The sequence below is a fragment of the Scylla paramamosain genome, chromosome 1 (genome assembly GCF_035594125.1).
Source record: "Scylla paramamosain isolate STU-SP2022 chromosome 1, ASM3559412v1, whole genome shotgun sequence".
NCBI classification, from domain to species: Eukaryota; Metazoa; Arthropoda; class Malacostraca; order Decapoda; family Portunidae; genus Scylla; species Scylla paramamosain.
In genome coordinates this window covers 15182501-15205000 of record NC_087151.1, presented here as the reverse complement: position 1 = coordinate 15205000, position 22500 = coordinate 15182501, and the positions used below count along the sequence as shown (strand labels likewise).

Genomic DNA, 22500 nt, shown 5'->3' with positions numbered 1-22500 from the left:
GTAGATGGTCTGTGTTATGAATTTAGAGCCAGTGTGTGTGTGTGTGTGTGTGTGTGTGTGTGTGTGTGTGTGTGTGTGTGTGTGTGTGTGTGTGTGTGTGTGTGTGTGTGTGTGTGTGTGTGTGTGTGTGTGTTATAATAATAATAATAATAATAATAATAATAATAATAATAATAATAATAATAATAATAATAATAATAATAATAATAATAAACGGTTTATTCTTTAGGCAGTTAACAAACTGAAAATGTACAGAGGGGGTGGGGAAATACTTAACATTTATCCTAAAGGTAAGTCTAATCTAGAAGGGAAATACTATTGATTGATGGCGCGCACCATGGTGGGAATCGCGCTGAGTCTGTACCGGTCCATGCGCGGCGCCTTTAGGGGCGTTATCTTGTTGTGGTGTCTGGTGGCACAGACCGGGCGGGGCGTGTCAGGCGGCAGCATGTGTGTGTGTGTGTGTGTGTGTGTGTGTGTGTGTGTGTGTGTGTGTGTGTGTGTGTGTGTGTGTGTGTGTGTGTGTGTGTGTGTGTGTGTGTGTGTGTGTGTGTGTGTGTGTGTAAATACAAATACCAGTCAATTTCTGTCTGTTTCTCTATCCACCTCACTATCCATGTATCTAAACAAACAGACCGATACATATATTCTTAAAAATACAATAAAATGACACAAACACCGCCACATCATAAAAATACGGAAATAGGCAGTCCTCAAGAATCTTATTTTATAACCTTGATTTTTTTTTTTTTTTTTTTTACTGCATATCACTGCACGTATAATAAGCTTTGAGTGGGCACACAGTACAAGATCCCTGCATTGGAGCATACGGTTGGCCCCATCACGTCCCGGCATGCTACTTAGTGACCTTAACCTTCCCTGAAGCAAACTGAGCCACTCGAAGCTTAAAGGAAAGACGGAAGCGCTGGGGTCTGGTGTGTGGGTCTGCTCGTAGCGCTGGACGCGTCTCCTTAAGGTTATCCAGGTGCATTTAAGTGTTCAGGGCTGTCTGCTTGAAGGGATGCCATCTGCTGGATCTCCTGATTTCCAGTCATAAAAATATTAGAACATGGATGCCGGCGTAACCTGCTGCAGATCTGAGCACCTTCGTGAGGCATCAGCCAGTATTCTGAAATGCTTTGTTCTCTGATAAAGACTATTTTCTGACTGCAGAGGTAATTAGTCAGATTTTTATTTGCTTTTTTTTTTTTCAATTGATGGTGCAGAATCCTTATTAATTTATCACTGGAATCATGAGAACATCCCTAAAAACTCCAATAACCTCTATTATTGCCTGTTGAGGGCACCGAAACGTTCAAGAATATTATTAATTTGCGTTTCCTTCACATCATGCATCAGGAAATCTTTACCGAGAATGTGAGTTCAGGCGACCAATGATAAACACCGATATCACGATGGCGAGTCGACCTGAATCCGTCTAGTCACTGAACAGCCAATGTAAGTAATCCTGACACAAGACGACGCACAATCCCTCGAGGTCGTTGATCTTTCCCCGCGGGTTAACCGAATGACAGCTGGAGTATGGGGAGGATAAAGTGTGGAAGCTCGGGCGTCGCAGGTGGCTCTGAGAGGGATCTGCCCACTGCAGCCCTCAAGCCTCTGTCAAGAGGAGCATGTCAAGGAGCATGAAGGCAAGAAATGCTTGGTTTGGCGTGCACTTTTCTCAACCCAACCAGAATTCCTCATGAAGGTGCTGTACTTTTGGATCTTTTTTTTCCTAAGCGGTCATTTCACGGTCCCTGAACTCATCATCAGCTGGCATGAGAGCAACAGACTTTAGTTAGAGCAGTCCCGGGCGAGGCTCAGTAGGTAATGGCTGGGTCCAGGCTCACGCGGGGTTAGTGTTCACCTATCAACGTCAACCTGAAGAGCAGTGAGTGAAAACACAGCGACGCATTATCACATTTCTTGACGGGGAAAAAAGACGGACTAATGACACTAATCTGAAGCGAAAAAATACTGACTTTGAATAAAAATACAAAGGCAGCTTCACTCATTACAAACCTGGCCCTTGTCAAAAAATGGGGGGGGGAAAAAAGCGTTGTACGTAAAAGGAAAAAAAATGTTAGTCATTGAAATAAAATAAAAATAATTGCTTAAAAAAATACGTCGTTTATTTCATGAAAAGAATGAAAAGAAAATAAACAGATAAAATAAAATAAAAATGATTGCTTAAAAAATACGTCGTTTATTTCATGTAAAGAAAGAATGAAAAGAAAAGAAAAAGGACAGAATGACATCAAAATTATTCCCAAAGCAACTCTTCTAATAATTTCAGGCATTTCAGGTTCTATAGGGACGCACACACACACACACACACACACACACACACACACACACACACACACACACACACACACACACACACACACACACACACACACACACACACACACACACACACACCATTCAGCATTATACACCAATCAAATACAACACCAATGGAGTACAAAGGCGAAAAATGAGTGAAAAAGGGTAAATATTACTATGACAAATGTATTTCAGATGCTACGTTGTTTGAAAGGGTAGACTGTTTCAAGCATCGTGGGTCGCATGGCAGTGTGGATGGAGGATGTAGATGCGGATGTAGGGGTCAAGTTTACAATCAGTGGAGCAAGAAAGGTGAGGGAAAGGTGAAGAAAGTTGGAGGAGAGAATAGATGTAAAAGTCAAGTTTAGAATAAGTGGGGAAAGGTGTGGTGGACAGGGGGTAATATTTGGGAAAAACGTGTATGGCTCAGGATGAATACAGAGATCAGGCTGAACGAGGTTGCAATACCGGCGTGGCCAGAAGCTAAGTAAATCTGCTGCACTCACTTCCACTGTTTTGAGCGTGTTTCCTTAATTCCAAGTCCTCTGACCTCCTGACAATTACCTTACAAAACTAACCAATAAACTCTCGGCAGAGGAGTTGAAATTGAATGGAGTCGCTAAACAACGGAAGTAAGTGCGATGTTACTCGACAACTGACCGTGACAGTACCGACATGTCATGAGCCTGAAACACGGGGCAGGGGCAATGAGAAGACTGAAATGATATGCAGTGGAAATGAGGTGAGATGAGGTGAACTGAGTGGGGACGAGGAGCTACACATGAGGACTGGTGCTGGAAGAATGACCTCAAGGAACAAAGACGAGTGTGTCACGATGGTTCGCGCTTGGATCAGAGTAAGGAGAGAGTCACATTGGTAGAGTAAGCATTCCAGCACTGCATCTGTAGTCTTCTGCACTGCCTTATTCCCCTACACATTATCATACTACATCACATACGACAGTTCCCGATAAATTTAATAACCAGCACATCAATTACAAATCCTTGACGGCAGATCAGGAAGGAATTCGATTAATCAGTGTGATGGATGACGTCTTCCCGACAAGGTGAGTCCTGCGAGGCGCCCCAACAATAACCCGCTCGCTGCTCCTCACGCCCCGGGGACTGACTCCTGCCACCAGCCCCACGTCCCTGGGAGTGACTCCTCACTCTCCGAGGACTGACTCCTCACGCCCCTGGGAGTGACTCCTCACGCCCCTGGGACTGACTCCTCACGCCTCTGGGACTGACTCCTCACGCCTCGGGGACTGACTCCTCACGCTCCAAGGAATGACTCCTCACGCCCCTGGGAGTGACTACTCACGCCCCGAGGACTGACTCCTCACGCCCCTGGAAGTGACTACTCACGCCCCGGGAACTGACTCCTCACGCCCATGGGAGTGACTCCTTACGCCTCGGGGAAAAGCATCTAACGGGACTAACGTAACTAGCGGGGTGCCAAAGGGATCAGTCTTAGGATCTGTTCTCTTCCTTGTTTATATAAACAACATGGATGAAGATGTTACCGGTATAATTTCGAAGTTCGCTGATGACACCAAAATAATGAATTCCGTAGTCTCTAACGAACAAGTACTAGAAATGCAGAGTAATCTAGATAAATTGTCAGAGTGGGGACAAACCTGGCAAATGAGTTTTAATGCAGATAATTGTAAGGTGCTCCACATAGGGTATCGAAACGGGAAAGCAAAGTATATTTCGAACGGCATCCAACTTAAAAGTGTAGACAACGAAACTGATTTAGGAGTACAAATATCGAGTAGTTTAAAACCTAGCCAGTAATGTTCAGAAGTCGTAAAGAAGGTAAACAAAATAATTGGTTTAATCGCCATATCTTTTGAATATAAATCTAAGGATACAATTCTCACTTTGTATAACTTGAGTCCGTCTCCTTATGCGTTCAAGCATGGTGCCCCGTGTTACCAGAAAGACATCGATAGATTAGAACGAGTTCAGCGTAGAGTAACAAAATTTATCCAAAGCCTAAGAAACAAATCATACAAACAGCGTCTTAAAAAAACTAAATCTATTCCCATTAAAACAAAGAAGACCAAGAGGCGACTTAATACAGGTGTTTAAAATCATTAAAGGCATTGATAACATGGACTGCAGTAAATATTTCACGACAGATTTTTCAAATTACACGCGAGGAAACAGTTGCAAAATTGTTGGGAAATCGTTCAAATCTCATGAATCAAAAAATCCATTTTTCCATCGTGTAGTTAACAATCTATGGAATGGGTTTCCTCAAGATGTGATAAACTGCAACACCGTAGAGGCTTAAATGTCGTCTTGACAAATATTTTGCCTCCAGTCCGCGGTGAACAACGTTTGTTTATTAGAGGTTAACTTCCTTGCCTTCAGGAAATGGGGGCACCTCAATTCATCTATTTTTCTTCCTTTTCTATAAAATTTCCTTCGAGTTTTTCCTTCTCTAACCCCGTAAGGCATTTATTTCCGACCTGTTCTCCAGTACGGCTTATGGTGGAGGGAGTAAAGGGTGGGAAGAGAGCCTTCTGCTCTCACTCCCCTCCCCTCTCCTCTCCTTTCGCCCCCGTCTCGTCTCGTCTCGTCTCGTCTCGTCTCCTCTCTTCTCGTCTCGTCTCATCTCTTCTCCTCTCTTCTTCTTATCTTCTTCTCTTCTCTTCTCTTCTCTCCTCTCCTCTTTTCTTCTCTTCTGTTCTTCTCCTCTCCTCTGTGTGTGTGTGTGTGTGTGTGTGTGTGTGTGTGTGTGTGTGTGTGTGTGTGTGTGTGTGTGTGTGTGTGTGTGTGTGTGTGTGTGTGTGTGTGTGTGTGTGTGTGTGTGTGTGTGTGTGTGTGTGCGCGCGCGCGCGTTGAGTTATCAAAGTTCCGGTTGGTCACGCCCCCTTCCCCGCGCTGCTTGCCGGCCCCATCACACATTAAAGCATATCGGTCCATACATGTGTAAAACCAACGACTTATTTAGAAAAACGCGTGTACAACTTATCAGCTTATCAGCGAGTGAGGATCAAAGGCTAAACATGCAGGATTTTCAGACTTAACTTGGACATTATTTTATGCAAGCTGCAATATTCTCAATTTTATTACACAAAATCCAAAGCACATTTATTCGGATTGATCTAAAATGCAGACTTGTAAATGTTTCTGCGTGTGTGTGTGTGTGTGTGTGTGTGTGTGTGTGTGTGTGTGTGTGTGTGTGTGTGTGTGTGTGTGTGTGTGTGTGTTTTGCCGACATACGCTTACGATTCATAAGCCTGACGAATGCAAGACAGGTATAAAATCAAGACTAATACCTGACACAAGGCAACACACCTGAGCTGCCAATCTTCCTGGTCAACACAAGAAAAAATTACAATAAGATCTCCACTACTCCGAACTAAACACAACATCAGATCTTTTAGAGAAACAGCCCCGCACTAACTCTCCTGAACAAGAAAACAAAAAAATGGCAGATTAATTGTGTATTGGTGTGCTAAGAATTTTTCCTTTCTTCACAGTGAGGAGCAAAAGCCATGTCACCATTATCATCTCTTTGCGAATTATTATTATTATTTTTATTTTTTTGCGTGTATAGGTTGATTAATGCGTCTGTGGTCAATAAACTAACCCATTGACTCTCACCAACTTATTCACTTACTCATTCACCAATTAACCAGCTAAGTAACTAATGAACTTACTAACTAGTGGTTTGCGCATTCAAAAAAAGCTGTTGTTTTACTAGTTTGCTAATTCACGAGAAGAATCCACCGCCACTACCAGCAGTCTCCGTAGCAACTGAGGAAGCAAATCACAAAACCTAAACCATTTCTAGCCCCACGCGACCTTTAGTCCTTTAGCCCGAGCATTCAAACTCAATTAGGTGGATTTCACAGGAACTTCCTCGCTAATTTGGCTTTCTTTTATAATGAGAGCTAATCACTTTGATGCTTTCCTTTCCTTCTCTGCGGCACACAGCGTAAGGGCAATCTAGGGGATTATGTTACGTGCGTGGGTTTGGTGCAAGGATGATCTGCGGGTTGAGGAAAGAAGGGGAGGGGGTCAGAAGTGCCATAAATGAGCCTTAATCAGAGCGCCAGCGTCAGGGAATGTGAAGGCGAGCCCGAGGACCTGCCGTAGATGGAAAATGTGGAAAAAAAAAATCTAAAAAGTTTGTCAAGAGTTTCCTGAGCCGCGACGGAAGATTGACTTGCCGAGGGCGCGTATTCTGTGCTGAATAGATAAAGTTCTTCCGGCCTCGTAAGATCAGCTTTATCCCGAGGTTACGGGGAGGAGACTGTTCCAAAGCCTCGCACTTGGTCGCTATACCTGGCACTGGGAAACATTTGCTGGACGATACAATTCTTTTTTATCATCCATCACAGAGGCGTCCTGTAACAAGTGTCTCGTTAAGGCGCCGCTGGCACCCACTCACCAGCTAACCTTTCAGCGGGAACAGTCACGCCGAGCACCTGCCAGACCCAGACGGTGATTGACGCCTAAAGCAAGTGATGCGCACGACAGGCAACTGCATATTGACTTCATACAACACTGCTGATCCTGAAACAAAGAAGGAAAGAGAGAAAAGAAACACTTCATTGTCAGCTCTCGTTACAACACCAAATAACAAAAGTGAGTCCACATAACACGCGGCGATACTGCGCAACTGTAATAACACCTGTGAGTCACGGGGCGCGGCACGTGAGGAGGGCGAGGCAGGTGGAAGCAGTGAATGACGTGATGGCACTTGACACACACACACACACACACACACACACACCATTGGGCGCCACCGACTGATCTCAGCGCGGCTCAATCAGCGATCACAGTGAAAGGCATCAATCAATGGCATCAGCATCAATGGTAAGCAGACGAGAAATATAACACAGGCCAGGCGGGGTCGGTACATCCAAGCCCCGAGAGAGCCAGGCAGACGCAGGTGAGTGACGCCCTCGCCCTCGCCCCGCTAAAGGCAAGCTGGGCGCCATTACAGGAGGCATTTAATTAGTCTGACATCAAGGTGTAACTGCCCAGGTAAATTTAATAAAACTTACTTTTCACTACATTGATATATTGCATAAAGTCGTCTTTGATCCGCACTAAGCTTGTTTGTCACAACTAAGCTGAAGCTCAGGGCTTATATATTCTCTCTCTCTCTCTCTCTCTCTCTCTCTCTCTCTCTCTCTACATTACACTAACCAGTAGAGGAAAACGGGGCTAGTTGGCACACTTTTTACATTCTTGGCGATGGAAGACAACTACAAAGAATTTTTGTTTGTTAATGCTTTCACTGAAAAATACAAACATTCACCTTACTTTTTATCAAATAAAAACATGGTTTTCTTTTCAAACTTAAGCTCTACATTACTTAGAAACAAAAATCACTTAAATGTGCCAACCTGCCCCATACGAGGGGAAAGTTGGCACATCACATCTAAATAGCAAACTAGATGTATGTAATTTTAAGTTCAGATACAGAATATCTATAAAGCTAAATTTCATAAAGATTCAATTCAAACAAAGGAAAAAAATATTTTTCTTAATTTTTATGTTCGAACTATCTCTGAAAATACAAGATAAAAAATTGTTCAGGAAGCTAATTAATATATGTATCAACATATATACATCACAAAAAATAATATAAATAAAATATAATATGAAAACTGATAGGTAATAAATAGGCCAATGTTATTCATATATAGTTGGTACTGTGCCAGTCTGCCACATTTTCTTCGTGCCAACTTGCCCTATCCATACCACTAATCTAAACAAACTATTTTCGTATAGATTAAGAGACCTATTATGATCTGTGTCAAGGGTAAACAATTCTTGATTCCTAAGACAAATTATGGCTAAAATGAATACCCCTCAGGTATAACTAGATGCATGTTACAACAAATAATATGAGTGAAAATTTATTTACCAGTATCAAAATTAAACTTTTCCTCACTCTAATTAAATCATGCGACCTTCAAACGTGGCTACATGTTGGTGAGTGAGGCCCCGCGAGGTGATTAGCTGGTGTGAGTAGCAGCGCTATCAAGCGGTAAACGATGGAATTATTTCAAATGTACCAACTTATCCCTGTGGCCAACTTACCACGTTCTCCCCTATATCTCTTTCTATTCCACTGTGTGACGTCACCAGATCATGGACCAAATCATGGTGGAGGAGGAGGAGGAGGAGGAGGAGGAGGAGAACTGAAGAATGGATTGATGAAAGGAGACTGAGAAAGACTTGTGGGGAAGAGAGAGAGAGAAAAAAAAAAAAAAAAAGAGCCACAGAGGAGAAATTATAAGAAAAGAGAATGCTCGAGGAGGAGGAGGAGGAGGAGGAGGAGGAGGAGGAGGAGGAGGAGGAGGAGGAGGAGGGAAGGACACCACATCCACATAAGTGCAAGGTTTAGAGACGGTGGGAGGCGTGTGGGTGGCTGACGAAAGGGGTGAGGAAAGAGAAACAGGCGTGTGGGTAAATATAGGTAAGTGACGTGGGAAGGAGAGAGGCGTGTGGGAAGGAGCCAGCGTGCACTTGTAGGGGGGAAAAAGAGGGGAGAATACTTGGATATGATTGAAACGAGGTCATGAGGGGAGGGATGGAGAAAGTTTGAGGAATGTTAAGGGAAAAATGAGTAAGAAAATTGGTAAGTCGGGACTATAATAGGATCATAAGGAGAATGGAACTAATAAGATAAATAAATAAATGAAGGAAGAAGTGAAAAATTAATAGGATTAGAGGAAGAGCGAAAAATAAACTGGATGGTGACAGAGAAAAACAGAAAAAAGTAAAGGGAACATAATGAGTTACAGGATTGATAAAGTCGGAATATAATTAGAATGAATCAGTGAATAGGGAGACGGAAAAGATAAACAGGAAGGATAAATGGAAGGAAAAAAAGACAAACTGATTATGTGGTAATACAATGCAATGGACAGAGAAGGCAATAGAAAAAGGGAAACTAATGAAGAGATTGGCCCGGTCCGGTCTGACCATAACGCTTTTCAAACGCTAATATCTCCCAAACTACGCAGCCGACCGTAACGAAATTAGCACCACATGATAACACAGCTCTGAAAATCTTATGTGATTTTATGCCATCTCTCCTATTGCGTAAAGTCAATTGCTAACTTCAAAATAGTAGAAAGGTGTCAAAAAATGGGGTTTCTTGAAAAACTACTCAATTTTCACCAACTTATTTTTGTCTCAATAAGATCAGACATATACCACTGAACGCAGAATGAAATTTCCTATCCAGTGGTATATAGGAGAATCACCTCTCGCAAAGTTTTGAGCTGGAATTATCTTTTTTTAATATTAGGTTAGGCGCTATGTGTCTGGCCCACCTGTAACACTATTCAAACGCTTTCTCATATTTGCAAGTTAAACATTGACTTCGCGCAATATAAGAGATGAAAGCTGTATGACATAGAATTGATAGAGTTGTACTATCATATGGTGGAAATTTCATTATGATCGGCCGCGTAGTTCCGGAGATATTAGGGTTTGAATAGCGTTACGATCGGACCGTAATGAAACTCCAACCTCCATAGTAAACTTTGCTTCGATCGTAACCTCAAATTTTGTAGTTAATAACATTAATACAAATTATAACGAAAAATTATGTCAAATTTCCATCACTGTTTCCCATGCACTTCGGTCGTCAATCGCCTTCCTAGGCGTTTTATTGGTTGTTGTTTTTCTTGTTATTATTATTATTATTACTATTATTATTATTATTATTATTATTATTATTTTATTATTATTATTACCATTATCATCATTAACACTGTCATAACTGATCTAATTTGCTGCAGGGCACCTCACGCTCAGGATCTAAAGATGCTGTTCACCCTGAGGAAGTGACCAACAAACCGTGGCTTGTAATGCACTAGCTAGGCGACTTGTGACGGTGTTCGCTTCGCGAGTCCCCGTGGCGGTGTAAGACTTGCATTCCTTTGAGACGGTGTTACAGTAATACCCCGCACGCCGCTAAAATTCCGTACTTCACCAAACACTTCATTCCACAGCCGCACACAGCCGGCACTGACTTCTACAAGCCGGTCTGCGGCGCCTACTGAGGGGTCTTCGCTTGCCTCTCGCTGCTGGTGTGCCGGCCTCTCCCCAATCACGGTGGTACACAGCCGCTCGAAACTATCAACTCTTCTTGGCGTCGGCCGGCGACGTTCCTTTCGCCGTTCTTCTCGCGGCCTAGACTCTGCACGCTCCCCGAACGCCATATTCCACAGTCGCACGTAGCGGTCGTCTACTACCCGTGGACTGGTCTGTGGGCTCATCTCGACGGTCTGGCTTTCTTGCACGACGCCGTCAGTCAACGTTCCCAAGCTGTTTGCTTCGCATTTTTCTAAGACATCGTCAGGCTTGCTGTCTGTCTCGCCTGGTGGGGGCATGGCCTCTGCCTCCGAGCACAGGACCCCAAGGGGGCTGGCGGGCACCAGCCACTCCCTGTGGTCTGGCAGGGGCAGGGGCGTTGCCTCTGTCGCCGAGCACAGAGCCCCGGGTGGGCTGGCGGGCACCAGCCACTCCCCGGGGTCTGGCATCGGCCCGTACATTTCCTCCACCAGGAGCTTCAGCCTGGCCTGAGAGGGCTCGTACTCTCCCAGAGGGAAGGTGCACTCCGGGACTGGTGGGCTCGATAGCCGCTTGTGTCCCACCGGGTAAATGGGCGGGGGTGGAGGGGTGGGCACGGGCGAGGTCTGCGCCACCACCAGGAAGGCTTTCTCCACCTTCCCGCCAACCTTCACCTCGAAGGGCACTTTGAGCAGCTTCTTGGCAGTGCCGCACACTAGGTGGCCCACCTCCACCTGGGCCCGCGTGCGGAGGGTGCGCCGCGCGTACAGCCGGATCTCCAGCTTGCTGCTGCGGCCCTTCACGCGGAAGGTGGGCGCCTTTCCGCTGGCAAACCTCTGGACGAGTGTTATCTTGCCACCCTTGCGAGTGGCGTGCACGCCGTCACGCAGCGGCTCCATGGCCAGAGGCACGTGCAGCATAGGCGTGTGCCACCAGCCCTTGTAGGACACCGTCAGCTTGGTGGGGGTGCGGGCGTCCTCTTTGTTGAGGACAGCCACGCGAAGAATTTCCAGACAAGCCTTCATAATTGTTTTTGAGATGAAAATCAATTCGATCGGAAAATGAAGAAAGTGATACACCGAGTGACGGAGACACTTCACGATGACTGGAAGGTAATCAGGCAAACACCTCGGAGATCAAGAGTAACGCAGCGGCGGTGAGGGAGGACGCAGGATGTTCAAATCTACATCTACGTCTACATCTACCTTCTTAAAAACACTTCCTTGATTCGCTTGCGTCACACTTCATCTACAATCTCATCACTCCATCGTGTTCCGGAGACTTTGCTTTATAGCGTGAAACTGTTTAGTGTTGCTCAGGAAACCGCTGCAAATGACAAAGATATGGACAAAAGAGGTATGATCACTGCTGACTTTTTTTTTTTTTCTTGAAGTTAATACGAGCGAAGCGAAGTTTACTATGGAGATTGGAGTTTCATTTTGAGCGGCAGGGCCCGGCCCGGTTTGACCGTAACGTTATTCGAGCGCTAATACCTCCGATCGTAGCGAAATTAGCACCATATGATAGCACAACTCTATCAATTTTATGGCATATAGCTTTCATCTCTTCTTCTGCATGAAATAGATGAGTAACCAGCAAAAAGTAGAAAGGTGTCGAAAATGGGATTTCGTAATTTTCCTGCAATTTTCACCAACTTTTTTTTTGTCTCAACAAAAGACACATACCACTGAACGCAGAATGAAATTTCCTATCCAAAGGTATATAGCACAACTATTTTGCTCTCGCAAAGTTTTGAGCAAAAGTGACTTGAATATTGGGCAAGTTCTCGATGTCCGTGGCGCCTCCATTGGTGCATTACTGACAGCTTCTCTCGCCAATCACCTTCCAGGCGTTTTACTGGTATTAATAGTGAAGAACATTTGCGGTAGAAATGGCGGTGGATAGGACAAGATAAGGAGGGAGAAGCACAATGAGAAATGAAAGAGGGAAAGAAATGACAAACAAGTGGGAGAGAACGACACAATGACAGCAGGAATGGGACAAAAGAGTGGTAGAGAGGTGAGAAGGAAAGAAAAAAAACAACACAAGAAAATAAGAAATACGAAAAGGAAATGGTAGATAGAGAGAATGATGGTGAACCATGCGAAATAAAGAAAAGAGAGACACAACAACACACAGGGAGGGAAGGCGTAAGTGGGGGAACAACGTAAGAACAAACGGAACAAGAAAAGAAATGGTACTTACACGAATGGGTGATAAAAATTAAAAAAAATAAATAAATAAAGAAGAATGCTGTGCGAGTACAATGGGAGGTAAAAAGAAAATATTTGAGATAAAACATAACGTATTTGAGTTTGTATCAAGACGCATTCAAAGGTACAATAATGGACGGTACGACAAATTCATCGGTGAACATAAGTAGAACAGCAGGGGAAGGAGGGACGTATAGGGTCACAGACCTGTATCCGCACGCCGCCAAAGGTAAAGTGAAAGAAGTTAAGACATAAATTCACCGCTGTACATAGGCAGTGAAGCAGTCAGCCGCCCCCAGACACACCCCGACCAGAGTCCACGCAACATTATCCCCGAGCAGCACCGATTTAGTTCTTGATTCGCTGCATCCTGCCCTTCCCCGCGGACAACACACACACACACACACACACACACACACACACACACACACACACACACACACACACACACAAATATGGCCTGCAGGTAACGAAAGGCCACCACGGAGAGAGCGAAGCGAGATGGAGAGTCGCTGCCTTCACAATCCCAATGACTTGTGTGTTTAGTGGGAAAAGGATGAAAAGTAAATTGATACACGGTACGACTCTACGTATATGCACATTGTGATAGCTAATTACTGCATTTTTGCTGTTAACATCAATCGATACCACTACTACTACTACTACTACTACTACAACCACTGTTGCTTCTACTACCACTACAACAATAAAACAAGAACAACAGCAACTACTACTACTACTACTACTACTACCATCACCACTAATACAACTACTATGATTAAGTCCAAGATGACTGTGTTAAACATCCTGCATAACAACTCTTAGAACCTAAAGATACAAATATAAGAACTACCACTACCACCATCATTACCATTACTACTATTACTACTACAACTACCACTATCATCACCACAATTAGTAAAGGCGGGTGTACTTTCACGCGCCCTCTACCCTCGACGCCACACACGCTAAGGCATCCAGTTTCAGTTCTAGAGGCGCCGTGAGAGCAGTTTCAATAAGTCGGTTCTTACGGTCCTTCAGCGTCTGCTCTTTGCTCGTCCATAAAACAGCAACACACGGAGCCGGCGGCGCTTTATTGACTCTAAACTCTGTAGACACAATCTTGAATGGATGCTTCTTGGCGTTTTGTTGTACGACGGATTGTTGAAGTTGTGGCGCTCTCTCTCTCTCTCTCTCTCTCTCTCTCTCTCTCTCTCTCTCTCTCTCTCTCTCTCTCTCTCTCTCTCCACTCACCTCTGTCCACGTCTTTATTTCTTCGTCTCATCTTTCTTCCTGCTTTCCCTTCCTCTTCTTTCCTCGCTCATTCTCCAATTTTTCCTCTTTTCTTCCTTTCGCAGAGAGAGAGAGAGAGAGAGAGAGAGAGAGAGAGAGAGAGAGAGAGAGAGAGAGAGAGAGAGAGAGAGAGAGAGAGAGAGAGAGAGAGAGAGAGAGAGACGACAAATCAAGCTGTTCATCTGTCCTATCATTCATGACCTCCTCGGTAACGTTCTTGGTTCGGCGCAGTTTCACTTAAGGTTCGATGACGGGAACTTACCTAACATCAATTTTGAAAAGAATGTTTATTAAATGCAACGTCCTTTATTTTCTTATGTTCTTATACGATCTATGTGAACCCTTCTATTGCTAATTCGAGAGTAAGCCTACATTATTTCACTGGGGAGAAAATAAAACTAACGAGCAAAGGAAGGTCTAAATTCCTCCATCACTTGTATTGCTGCCAGTGTTGCTTTCAGAATGATATCACGACATTTAACTAAGGCTTGAGGAGGAGCGTAAGTTAAAGGTGTTATGCGAGACGCTACTCTACCTATATTTGTGTCTCTCAGTGTTGCATTTCAGAATTATGTACTACACTAGCACTATATTCAATTAACGCTTGAGGAAGAGCCAAAGGTCAAAGGTGTTAAGTAATATACCACTCTATATTTGCCTATGAACACTTCAATTAGCTTAAATTGTGATCATTGTTGTATTTCAGAGTTGTATTAAAAAAGTAACACGCATTTTATTAAAGCTTCAGGACGAGCAAATGTCAAAGGTGTTTAGTAAGGTGGTACTCTATATTTGCCTCTGAAACGCTTTGATCCACATAAATTTAACGATCTTGTGGAAATAATCTGAACTGCTTCTATGTTGCGCTATTTGTGATTTGTGGTTATTCTTCCTTCTTCTTACGAGTTTAATTTCTTCTTGGTGATTCTTGGGTTACAACAAAATCACAACACACACCCACCCATTCACCCACGCACACCCACACAAAGGACACACAACCACCACTACTCGGCAGTTCCCAGTAGAATACCACTCCTCTAACAACTGTCCTAACAAGTGTCTTCAAGTTGAAATCACGCTCTTAACTCACATTTAAGCCTCGGGTCACGCGCCGCTCCAGATGAAAACGGAGACAAGCAGCACGGTACATCCCCTTCAAGAGTTTTTGGTCGAGTATTTTGCAGGAGGGAACCTTAAGGGCAGCCCACGTGATGCTAACTGCTGAGGGGGAATTGCTGTTGTCTGTCTCCTTTACATTTCTCTATAGTTTTGAAGCCACTGACTTTCCGATGTTCACTGTTCTACTTTCATCTCTAAACAGGGATCTAATTAGGGGATTATATATGTTTCCCCTCCTCCCCCTCCCCTTTTTTCATTGAAGTGACATGATATTCTCTCTCTCTCTCTCTCTCTCTCTCTCTCTCTCTCTCTCTCTCTCTCTCTCTCTCTCTCTCTCTCTCTCTCTCTCTCTCTCTCTCTCTGATTAGATAACTTGACAATGTTTAGTGTAATTCGTAGGGAATCTGGTAGACGTATTTCAGTGGAATGAATGATATAACAAAGAGAGGTTAGACAGCATCCCTCGAGTTAGTAATCAATATGGGACAGAAGCTTGATAACGATAAATTGAAACAGGAGATAGGAAGAAAAAGTTAATCCCAAACAGAGCGGCAGATTTCTAGAATGGACTCAGTTACCAAGTTGTTAGTAAACTTGATGGGGAGCTTCAGGAGTTTTACGAGAACTGATAAATTCATGGGTAAAGGTGATGTGTGGACATGGGATTTACAGGGAATGCCAAGTGTAGGTGTACGGATTTCCTGCAGCTTCCCTTATTTTCTCGTGATCTTAGTGATATGGACACAACACTCGATACAAAAGGGCGCGTCAGTATTATTAGAGGGAATGCCACGTGTAGGTCTAGGGATTTCCTGCAGCTTCCCTAATTTTCTCATGATGTTAATGCTCTGAACGCAAAACTCGCAATCTAATGAGCGCACCAGTGTCATCCAATTAAGCCCATGGACCAGAGAGTGTTGATGGGGAACATTCTTTTGGTTTATATCATAATGGATGGCACGTGCTGAGTGTGGCACGTGCTGAGTGTTTTAATGTCAATGCTACTTACGGTAAGCATTTAATATCGCTAAAAGTGCTCCCGGTTTTCCACGATGGGGGACACTCGTGGAAATGTTAGTGTTGTACAGTGCTGGTGTAAAAAAAATATTGAAACGGCAGGACAAGGTGATTCTAATTTTGCCTTAAACGAAGGGGGCGGAATGAATGGGTATTGCCCCGATATCTACTTTGCACCGATACCAATGGAAATGATTCAGAGAGACCCCCCTTTTCCATAACACACACACACACACACACACACACACACACACACACACACACACACACACACACACACACACACACACACACACACACACACACACTACAGGGATCAAACACACGGCACACCATTCATTTCAGACCTCAGGTGACACACACACTGCTTCCCCTCATCTGCCCTGCCTCCACCTTCCCACACTCCCTTCACCTCTCCTAGTCCACCCTCCATCCAGCTCCCCCGCCTACCCCTTCAAACACCAATTCCCCAGATTGCCCCACACCACGCAACAATAAATTGTCCCCCAGTATCTTCGTCTCGGTTCACGGGTATAATCGCGGTCTCCATTCCTCGCCGCTACTCACCCAACACGGCCCCTGCCGGCGTACGCCGCTAAGCCCGCGCCTCCGCGCAGAGCATGCCTAGCGCCCAGCCCAGACTCTCCTCCCGATGAATGGTGATAAAAATCGTCCGCCATAAGACTGGTTTTCATTCATCGCAGCACACACCCACCAACAACTACTACTACAACTAATACTACTACTACTACTACTAGTAGTAGTAGTAGTTGTAGTAGTAGTTGTTGTTTATTGACAAAATGTTTATAGAAAATGTAGCAAATTTATCTTACAATATAAAAATACTTAACAATAAATGGTGAACAGAAACGGAATCAGAACTAAAACATTTTGTCCAAATAAAAAAAAATAAATGCATAAAATTGATATTAAGAGAACTAGCTAACAATTAGTAAGAGCGAAAAATACAGTGAGTCGACCAACGCACCATGACGATGAGGCAAAGCGGCAAGAATTTGTAACAAAATGATGATGATGATGATGATGATGATAATGATGATGATAATGATAATAATAATAATAATAATAATAATAATAATAATAATAATAATAATAATAATAATAATTAATAACACTGAAGAAATAAACAATAAAAATAAATAAATAGATAACTAAGCACGTAAAATATACTCAAAACACACACACACACACACACACACACACACACACACACACACACACACACACACACACACACACACACACACACACACACACACACAGGCCTCATTACACTGGTTGGTCCACACGGAGTCACACGCTAAATACGATCACCTCCCCTAAGAAGAGACAACATCCTTTCATTCCGGCCCACGGGACACGAGCATTCCCACCCCAACACACACACACACACACACACACACACACACACACTCAGTAAAGGAGCTCCAGGTCCAGGCACACGTGTCTCAGCGGAGAGTCGCCCTGTGAAGCCCCGGCCAGGAAGACACAGGGGGCGGCGTGCCATGCGCTGATAACCTCATTACTTAAGGGACGCCACGGACGGGAACATTTATTTGATAGAGTAGTTCATCAAATATCTATATATCTCCTTGTCTGTCTGTATGTTTGCCTGTCTGTCTATTTATCTGTCTGCCTGTTTACCCATCTACCTACCAATCTATTTGTCTATTTATTTATCTATCTATCCGTCCACCTAACTGTTTACCTGTGTATACATCTCTCTCTCTCTCTCTCTCTCTCTCTCTCTCTCTCTCTCTCTCTCTCTCTCTCTCTCTCTCTCTCTCTCTCTCTCTCTATATATATATATATATATATATATATATATATATATATAAACACACGCAGGCATTGTATATATAAAGAAAGAGAACAGCAAGAAAACCGCCTGCACCAGAACACATTCTCGCCGGCAGCAAAAGCCGCACAAATATTTCCTTCTCTCCGCGTTCAGAAACAGGACATATTTCCTTCCCTTGAAGTGAGGCAATCTTGGGGGAAATTTCTCAGGACTAAATACGTCATAAAGACTGTCATATATCCGGGTTGTGAAAGTAATTGGGGCGGCCGCTGGTGACTTGTGGCAACTGTTAGGCAAAAGCAGCCGTCTACCCCCGCGGCATTCTTCACACCACGCACAGAAAGAGGCGAGAGGAGAGACAGGCGCGGGGGAGGAGGGAGGGAGGGAGGGAGGGAGGGAGGGAGAGTGGTGATGCTGGCGATGAGGGAGCCGGGGATGGAGGGGGTGCTGGATGGCGGGAATAAAGAAAAAGAGGAATAATTGAATGAGGGTAGCGAGTGGCGAGGCGGAATAATCATCGTCGAGCAGAAGGGTAATGAGTACCGTGAGTAATGAGGGTGATGATGGTGGTGATGATTTGTGTTATTACTGTATTAGATCGTCGTCCTCCTCCTCCTCCTCCTCCTCCTCTTCTTCTCCATCCCCTTTACTACTCCTCCTCCTCCGATTTCTCTTTCTCTCTCTCTTCTTACGTTCCCCGCTCCATCGTCCTAACCCTCTTTCGTATTTTTTCTTTTCTTTCATTCGCTTTCTCAGTTTCCTCCCTTTCTTTCTCCTCTTCCTTTTATTCCATCTCTTCCTCCTCCTCCTCCTCCTCCTCCTGCCCGTGCTCCTTTAAATCTTTTTTCCATTTTGGATTTTGTGCGTAACTCTTTCCCTCCTATCTTTCCTTTGGCTCTCTACTTTTATTATTCTCATATTTCCTCTTCACTTCACTCTCCATCCATTCCACTCTCTCTCTTCATCTTCCTTCTCTGCTCACTCTTCCTCCTAATTCTCCCGCACGATCCCCTGTCCTCGTCATATCAACTGACAAAAGTTCTTAGTATAGGGGGGGATTCTTTTGTACCTCTCCTCCCCGTCCTCCTCCTCCGTGTCCTGTGTCCTCCTTACCCACCCTCCCACTCTTCCTTTCGAATGTAGTTGATGGTCTTCCTACCTCCTCCTCTTCCTCCTTCACTTCTTTTTGTATTCCATCTTATAGACTAGATCGCCCGGCGCACATCCTCCTCCTCCTCCTCCTCCTCCTCCTCCTCCTCCTCCTCCTCCTCCTCGTCCTCGTCGTTCGTCTCTCTCCTGACGGGGTGGTCTTCTTCTCCACGTCACCCCAAAGTTTCTTCATGCAATCTGACCCCGGCGGCAAAAATGGTCCTGAAACCGAGATTGTATGCGCATCCTCGACGTCGGCTGTCACTACTTCCTCCTCCTCCTCCTCCTCCTCCTCCTCCTCTTTTCCTCTGGTCAGGCTCTCTTACGGCGCTACTTTTTCGATGAAGCAGCTTGATATGGAAGAGAAGGTCCGGTTTAATCAGACGTGTGTGTGTGTGTGTGTGTGTGTGTGTGTGTGTGTGTGTGTGTGTGTGTGTGTGTGTGTGTGTGTGTGTGTGTGTGTGTGTGTGTGTGTGTGTGTGTGTGTGTGTGTGTGTGTGTGTGTAGGAGTGGTCTGATGTCCCGAAGCCCTAAATTATCCGCGGGAGTCATATAAATTAAGGGATTTGCGTCAGAGGAGCAAAATATCGACCGTGGCAGCAAAATGATAAATCACACTGATGTACGGGGCTCTCGGGGCCACTGTGGCATCTTAATGAGGAGTGGACAGGTGGAGGAGGGAGGAGGAAGAGAAGGAGGAAGAGCAGAAGGAAGAGGTGGGGGTACGCGGTAGAAGGCTAGATGGAGAGAAGCTACTAGAGTGTGGGGAAGAGAAAAGATGTAATAGTTTAGGGGAGTTTGGGGGAACAGCAAAGTAGGGAATGAAGAAATTTGAAGGGGACGAGGGAAGGAGGAAGGCGATAAGAGGAGTGAAGGAGAGAGGAGAGGGAACGTTAAGGGAGGAGAGGGGGACATTGAAGGAAGGACGAACGAGAGGGTAAGAAATAGGGAGATAAGCGGAAAGAGGAGAAAGAGAGAGAAAAAGGGGAGCAGAATGGAAAAGGAAAAGGGAAGAATCAAGGATGGAATGGAAGGAGGAAGGGTGGAAGGAAGGAAGGAAGGAAGGAGGAAAGGTGAGAGGATATTTTTGAAGGCCATGGAGGAATATGTGAAAGGAAGAAGAGAGGAAGAATTGGAGAATGAGCGAGGAAGGAAGAGGAAGGGAAAGCAAAAAGAAAGATGAGATGGTGGAATAAAGACGAGGACAAAGGTGAGTGGAGAGAGAGAGAGAGAGAGAGAGAGAGAGAGAGAGAGAGAGAGAGAGAGAGAGAGAGAGAGAGAGAGAGAGAGAGAGAGAGAGAGAGAGAGAGAGAGAGAGAGAGAGAGAGAGAGAGTGGGGGGGGTCAAGGACGAGAACAGAATGAATCACAGACAGACGATAATAATGTGCAAGGAGGTGAAGGAAGGTGGTGATTTGGTGACGGTGTTGTGAGACGGCACCATCACACACACACACACACACACACACACACACACACACACACACACACACACACACACACACACACACACACACCGTCACGACACAAAACAGTCAGTGCGCGGGTAAAGTACAAGGAAAATACAAATTCTAAAACAAACCAACCTACAAATCTTCTTAAAATACAGCCAGTGAATATGGGGGCGGTGGGAGGGAATTGGGGGGAGGGGGACAGATGGGAGTAATGAATCACAAACAGCCTCTTATGGGCCAACACGTCCGTTGCTGTTTATTCCTCTTTATGTTTTCTTATAGTCTTACCTTATCACTCCTCCTTCCTCCTCGTCTTCTTCCTTTTTTCCTTGGTATGTACTTCAATCGGCGGAAATCACAGTCAAGTTGAAGGTGAAATTGGCAATAATGTATGTGGACCTTAAATCTTTGTCGACATGCGAAAAATATGGTGAGATAATGACAGGACAGGAGGGAGAGTGGTGCTATTGTTGCTGCTCCCCTCACGACGACGCCTGCTGTTGTGGCGTGCTGGAGTGATGGTGGTGATAATGATAAACATACAGGATGATGATGATGATGATGATGATGATGGTGGTGGTGGTGATGATGATGGTGATGATGGTGGTGGTGATGGTGGTGGTGGTAGATAAAGCTGGGTAAATGAACAGATATGCAGCAAAGGAAAACGGACTTGTATTTACTTTTTTTTCATATATACTTTGTACCCTTAATTATATATAGAAAAAAAAAAGGAAAAAAAAATACGAGTACGAAAAAGAAATGATACAAGCGTGCGTACATGAACTGATGCCGGTCACACACACACACACACACACACACACACACACACACACACACACACACACACAAAAGCCATTCCCGAATTCGCCCAGAGAGGGATGTTGTCCAAAGCTTCACATTTCCCCGCCGCCGTCCACATATATCCGAGCAAATTTTCAAACTGTCTTGGATTTACTAACCCGTTCCAGTGTCCCCGTCTTGGCGGCGCGAAATTCTGGAACACCACCGCCTTCTCCTCTCCCTCCCCCACCCCTCCCCTTCCTCTTCGTCCTCCTCCTCCGCCAAGCATCCCCGCGGGACACACGCCTGCGACGCGGAATTACCGGAGTGACAAAGCTGAGAGAAAACCCTGGAAATTAAATGGTAAACTTTAGTAATATTGACTTCCTTCTGATGAGCCGTAAGCCATGACTTGTGTGGAGGGACGAGGGAGTGGAAAGGAGTGGAATAGGAGAGGAGAGGAGAGGAGAGGAGAGGAGAGAGAGAGAGAGAGAGAGAGAGAGAGAGAGAGAGAGAGAGAGAGAGAGAGAGAGAGAGAGAGAGAGAGAGAGAGAGAGAGAGAGAGAGAGAGAGAGAGAGGGGAGATGAGATGGAGTGATGAGGGTGGAAGGGGTGGAAAGGGAATTGAAGTGTGGTGGAAGAAATAGGGAAGGGATGGTGAAGGGATGAGTGTGGTGATAGGGAAGCGATCCTAAGTGGCAGTGAAAGTCAAGCGAAGCGATATTTGGGGCGAGAAGAGAGCACAGAGAGAGGAAGGGGTGCGCTCGCCGGCTGCCTGCAAGGTGATACTGACGAGGCGGACAAAGGGTAGAGGCAGTGAGGGCGAGGGTGCGAGAGAGGGAAGGTGGAACAATACCGCCACAGTACTCGACCAAAAGGGGGAGGGATGGGAGGGGTCAGGGAAAGAGTGTGGGAGGAAGGAAGGAAGGAAGGAAGGAAGGAAGGGAAAAGAAAGAAGAAAGGAATAAGCTAACAAAAAAATGAGAAAGGGAAAAGAAAGAAGTAAGGAATAATCTAACAAAATTGAGAAAGGGAAAATAAAAAATAAGGAAGGACGGAAGATACGAAGGAAAGAAGAAACGAACCGACAAACAAACGAACCAAGAAAGAAAGAAAGAAGGACAGGAAGAAAGAAAGAAAGAGAAAGAAAGGTGGATGAGCACTACCATGCTCAACAAGAATGAAAGAAAGAATGAAAGACCACAACCGAATCAGGAACAGATAAATAAAATGAGTGCAAAGACCAGGAATGAAGTGAAC

The 22500-nt window shown here is 44.8% G+C and overlaps 1 long non-coding RNA gene across 2 annotated transcripts in view; it reads right to left on the bottom strand.

The window, feature by feature from the left end:
* Positions 1–22500, bottom strand: part of LOC135101307 (uncharacterized) — a 302592-nt gene that overhangs the window by 126485 nt on the left and 153607 nt on the right. Inside the window, exon 6 of one of the 2 annotated variants that reach the window (XR_010269192.1) lies at positions 5337–6866. The exons of the other annotated variant lie outside the window; for it this stretch is intronic. This is a non-coding gene — a long non-coding RNA (uncharacterized LOC135101307). Of the gene's footprint in view, positions 1–5336; positions 6867–22500 lie in introns of those variants that run through there. 2 annotated transcript variants of the gene reach the window in all.